We start from the raw sequence: 6,251 nt of genomic DNA, 5'->3' as shown, positions 1-6,251 counted from the left end.
GCTTGCTTAACGGGAAAGGTGATTTGGGGTGCTGCATAAAATCAGAGATTGAAATGAGCACAGATAAAGTTCCTTAAGCCAAATATGGAATAGACAAGAGCTACTCCTTGCTCAACGAAATGGACTCAACACCCCATATTAAATGCCTAAGAGTGTACCTGACTAGGAAGTATCTTAAAACCTATGGATTGCTATGTCTCTGAAAGAGAATCAAGTGTGTGTACAGGGGCATAAACGCAGCAGTGATAGGACTGGAGAGGTTCGGTGAGAAAATGAAGACCCTTTGAAGTCATATTGCATGGTACCCATTCCACGGGTCTCAACTCTCCAGGTTTAAGGTATTCTTCCTTCAGCTAAAACATGCATGTGGAACCCAGAGTATGATCAACCGTGTGATCGGGAGACGTGTTCCAATATGTCTCAGTTTTCGTCCCCTGGTACTCGGGTGCAACATTCCAGACGCTTTACTAACACTCTCCCGACTTGGAGAGTCAGTGCCTTTAAGCTCCTGTTTGGCCCAGTTTGCAATTTCTGCGGAAGATGAACAGGAATAGGGAGAACCAATGACAGACTAGCTGGAGGTGTCTGGACGGGCAAATTTAACTCTCATTTCCCACCAGGAAGAGGAATTAACCAAAGGCTCAGCGTGCCGTGCCGGAACCAGATTAGGGCCTGAAGCCATCCTGCGGTGTTGCGGCCAGCTCACGAGAAAGCGAGTTGAAGAAAGGAGCTCAGGGGCACTGTAATTCACAAACCTGCAGAGTTATAAATGACAGCTATCGTCCAAAAATATACTGAAGTAAGGCTGCCAAGAGGACTTGAAAGCGGGGCAGAATTGCAGGAAACCGATTTCAGGAGGTAGACTGGAATTGCATTGAAAGCATAGGAAAAGAGGCAGAACGTCCACAATGATGCACTTGGCCAAAAAGGGCGTATGCGTTTTTTCCTGAATATATTCAGGAAAAAACGCATACGCCCTTTTTGGCCAACCAAGCAAGCTTGCAAAGGAAATCTGCACTACAATGAAGTCTCACTTCCCCCCGGTCAAAAGGGCCATCTGAAAAAAGTGTAAAATCCAGAAAGGCAGGACAGGCCATGGAGAACTGGGAGCCTTGTTATGCTGATGGGCGGGATGTCAATTGCCAACAGCCACTCGGGAGAAGTGTATGGTGTATCCTGAAACATCTAAAAAACAAAGCAACAGAGCCTAGGGCACTTCCACTTATGGTCCTATAGCTTAGGGAAATTAAAATCAAAAGACACAGCCACCCCAAAGGTTGGGCCGGCTCTGTTTACAAGAACCTGGTTTACGGTACAAGTTCAATATCGCAGAAAGTGAAAAATGGATAAAGAAGTTGTGGTACTTACGTACAATGCAATATCACTCAGCAATGAAATCTATGTCATCAGGCCCGTAGCAGCATAATGAGTGGATTCAGGTACGATGATTCTAACTGAAATAAGTCACACAGAAAAAGAAACATCATAAGATATCACTAATACACGGAATGTAAACTTGGCTACATAGGAACTGAATTACAAAACAGAACAGGGTCTCAAATTTAGAAAACCAACTTATGCTTGCTTAAGGGGAAAGGTGAGTTGTGGTGCTGCATAAAACCAGAGATTGAAATGAGCACAGATAAAGTTCCTTAAGCCAAATATGGAATAGACAAGAGCTACTCCTTGCTCAACGAAATGGACTCAACACCCCATATTAAATGCCTAAGAGTGTACCTGACTAGGAAGTATCTTAAAACCTATGGATTGCTATGTCTCTGAAAGAGAATCAAGTGTGTGTACAGGGGCATAAACGCAGCAGTGATAGGATTGGAGAGGTTCGGTGAGCAAATGAAGACCCTTTGAAGTCATATTGCATGGTACCCATTCCACGGGTCTCAACTCTCCAGGTTTAAGGTATTCTTCCTTCAGCTAAAACATGCATGTGGAACCCAGAGTATGATCAACCGTGTGATCGGGAGACGTGTTCCAATATGTGTCAGTTTTCGTCCCCTGGTACTCGGGTGCAACATTCCAGACGCTTTACTAACACTCTCCCGACTTGGAGAGTCAGTGCCTTTAACCTCCTGTTTGGCCCAGTTTGCAATTTCTGCGGAAGATGAACAGGAATAGGGAGAACCAATGACAGACTAGCTGGAGGTGTCTGGACGGGCAAATTTAACTCTCATTTCCTACCAGGAAGGGGAATTAACCAAAGGCTCAGCGTGCCGTGCCGGAACCAGATTAGGGCCTGAAGCCATCCTGCGGTGTTGCGGCCAGCTCACGAGAAAGCGAGTTGAAGAAAGGAGCTCAGGGGCACTGTAATACACAAACCTGCAGAGTTATAAATGACAGCTATCGTCCAAAAATATACTGAAGTAAGGCTGCCAAGAGGACTTGAAAGCGGGGCAGAATTGCAGGAAACCGATTTCAGGAGGTAGACTGGAATTGCATTTAAAGCATAGGAAAAGAGGCAGAACGTCCACAATGATGCACTTGGCCAAAAAGGGCGTATGCGTTTTTTCCTGAATATATTCAGGAAAAAACGCATACGCCCTTTTTGGCCAACCAAGCAAGCTTGCAAAGGAAATCTGCACTACAATGAAGTCTCACTTCCCCCCGGTCAAAAGGGCCATCTGATAAAAGTGTAAAATCCAGAAAGGCAGGACAGGCCATGGAGAACTGGGAGCCTTGTTATGCGGATGGGCGGGATGTCAATTGCCAACAGCCACTCGGGAGAAGTGTATGGTGTTTCCTGAAACATCTAAAAAACAAAGCAACAGAGCCTAGGGCACTTCCAATTATGGTCCTATAGCTTAGGGAAATTAAAATCAAAAGACACAGCCACCCCAAAGGTTGGGACGGCTCTGTTTACAAGAACCTGGTTTACGGTACAAGTTCAATATCGCAGAAAGTGAAAAAAGGATAAAGAAGTTGTGGTACTTACGTACAATGCAATATCACTCAGCAATGAAATCTATGTCATCAGGCCCGTAGCAGCATAATGAGTGGATTCAGGTACGATGATTCTAACTGAAATAAGTCACACAGAAAAAGAAACATCATAAGATATCACTAATACACGGAATGTAAACTTGGCTACACAGGAACAGAATTACAAAACAGAACAGGGTCTCAAATTTAGAAACCCAACTTATGCTTGCTTAAGGGGAAAGGTGAGTTGGGGTGCTGCATAAAATCAGAGATTGAAATGAGCACAGATAAAGTTCCTTAAGCCAAATATGGAATAGACAAGAGCTACTCCTTGCTCAACGAAATGGACTCAACACCCCATATTAAATGCCTAAGAGTGTACCTGACTAGGAAGTATCTTAAAACCTATGGATTGCTATGTCTCTGAAAGAGAATCAAGTGTGTGTACAGGGGCATAAACGCAGCAGTGATAGGACTGGAGAGGTTCGGTGAGCAAATGAAGACCCTTTGAAGTCATATTGCATGGTACCCATTCCACGGGTCTCAACTCTCCAGGTTTAAGGTATTCTTCCTTCAGCTAAAACATGCATGTGGAACCCAGAGTATGATCAACCGTGTGATCGGGAGACGTGTTCCAATATGTGTCAGTTTTCGTCCCCTGGTACTCGGGTGCAACATTCCAGACGCTTTACTAACACTCTCCCGACTTGGAGAGTCAGTGCCTTTAAGCTCCTGTTTGGCCCAGTTTGCAATTTCTGCGGAAGATGAACAGGAATAGGGAGAACCAATGACAGACTAGCTGGAGGTGTCTGGACGGGCAAATTTAACTCTCATTTCCCACCAGGAAGAGGAATTAACCAAAGGCTCAGCATGCCGTGCCGGAACCAGATTAGGGCCTGAAGCCATCCTGCGGTGTTGCGGCCAGCTCACGAGAAAGCGAGTTGAAGAAAGGAGCTCAGGGGCACTGTAATTCACAAACCTGCAGAGTTATAAATGACAGCTATCGTCCAAAAATATACTGAAGTAAGGCTGCCAAGAGGACTTGAAAGCGGGGCAGAATTGCAGGAAACCGATTTCAGGAGGTAGACTGGAATTGCATTGAAAGCATAGGAAAAGAGGCAGAACGTCCACAATGATGCACTTGGCCAAAAAGGGCGTATGCGTTTTTTCCTGAATATATTCAGGAAAAAACGCATACGCCCTTTTTGGCCAACCAAGCAAGCTTGCAAAGGAAATCTGCACTACAATGAAGTCTCACTTCCCCCCGGTCAAAAGGGCCATCTGAAAAAAGTGTAAAATCCAGAAAGGCAGGACAGGCCATGGAGAACTGGGAGCCTTGTTATGCTGATGGGCGGGATGTCAATTGCCAACAGCCACTCGGGAGAAGTGTATGGTGTTTCCTGAAACATCTAAAAAACAAAGCAACAGAGCCTAGGGCACTTCCACTTATGGTCCTATAGCTTAGGGAAATTAAAATCAAAAAGACACAGCCACCCCAAAGGTTGGGACGGCTCTGTTTACAAGAACCTGGTTTACAGTACAAGTTCAATATCGCAGAAAGTGAAAAATGGATAAAGAAGTTGTGGTACTTACGTACAATGCAGTATCACTCAGCAATGAAATCTATGTCATCAGGCCCGTAGCAGCATAATGAGTGGATTCAGGTACGATGATTCTAACTGAAATAAGTCACACAGGAAAAGAAACATCATAAGATATCACTAATACACGGAATGTAACCTTGGCTACACAGGAACTGAATTCCAAAACAGAACAGGGTCTCAAATTTAGAAACCCAACTTATGCTTGCTTAAGGGGAAAGGTGAGTTGGGGTGCTGCATAAAACCAGAGATTGAAATGAGCACAGATAAAGTTCCTTAAGCCAAATATGGAATAGACAAGAGCTACTCCTTGCTCAACGAAATGGACTCAACACCCCATATTAAATGCCTAAGAGTGTACCTGACTAGGAAGTATCTTAAAACCTATGGATTGCTATGTCTCTGAAAGAGAATCAAGTGTGTGTACAGGGGCATAAACGCAGCAGTGATAGGATTGGAGAGGTTCGGTGAGCAAATGAAGACCCTTTGAAGTCATATTGCATGGTACCCATTCCACGGGTCTCAACTCTCCAGGTTTAAGGTATTCTTCCTTCAGCTAAAACATGCATGTGGAACCCAGAGTATGATCAACCGTGTGATCGGGAGACGTGTTCCAATATGTGTCAGTTTTCGTCCCCTGGTACTCGGGTGCAACATTCCAGACGCTTTACTAACACTCTCCCGACTTGGAGAGTCAGTGCCTTTAAGCTCCTGTTTGGCCCAGTTTGCAATTTCTGCGGAAGATGAACAGGAATAGGGAGAACCAATGACAGACTAGCTGGAGGTGTCTGGACGGGCAAATTTAACTCTCATTTCCCACCAGGAAGAGGAATTAACCAAAGGCTCAGCGTGCCGTGCCGGAACCAGATTAGGGCCTGAAGCCATCCTGCGGTGTTGCGGCCAGCTCACGAGAAAGCGAGTTGAAGAAAGGAGCTCAGGGGCACTGTAATTCACAAACCTGCAGAGTTATAAATGACAGCTATCGTCCAAAAATATACTGAAGTAAGGCTTCCAAGAGGACTTGAAAGCGGGGCAGAATTGCAGGAAACCGATTTCAGGAGGTAGACTGGAATTGCATTGAAAGCATAGGAAAAGAGGCAGAACGTCCACAATGATGCACTTGGCCCAAAAGGGCGTATGCGTTTTTTCCTGAATATATTCAGGAAAAAACGCATACGCCCTTTTTGGCCAACCAAGCAAGCTTGCAAAGGAAATCTGCACTACAATGAAGTCTCACTTCCCCCCGGTCAAAAGGGCCATCTGAAAAAAGTGTAAAATCCAGAAAGGCAGGACAGGCCATGGAGAACTGGGAGCCTTGTTATGCTGATGGGCGGGATGTCAATTGCCAACAGCCACTCGGGAGAAGTGTATGGTGTTTCCTGAAACATCTAAAAAACAAAGCAACAGAGCCTAGGGCACTTCCACTTATGGTCCTATAGCTTAGGGAAATTAAAATCAAAAGACACAGCCACCCCAAAGGTTGGGACGGCTCTGTTTACAAGAACCTGGTTTACGGTACAAGTTCAATATCGCAGAAAGTGAAAAATGGATAAAGAAGTTGTGGTACTTACGTACAATGCAATATCACTCAGCAAGGAAATCTATGTCATCAGGCCCGTAGCAGCATAATGAGTGGATTCAGGTACGATGATTCTAACTGAAATAAGTCACACAGAAAAAGAAACATCATAAGATATCACTAATACACGGAATGTA

This window comes from Lagenorhynchus albirostris, unplaced genomic scaffold (genome assembly GCF_949774975.1).
Source record: "Lagenorhynchus albirostris unplaced genomic scaffold, mLagAlb1.1 scaffold_29, whole genome shotgun sequence".
In the NCBI taxonomy this organism is placed as follows: Eukaryota; Metazoa; Chordata; class Mammalia; order Artiodactyla; family Delphinidae; genus Lagenorhynchus; species Lagenorhynchus albirostris.
This window is presented reverse-complemented; position numbering follows the sequence as displayed.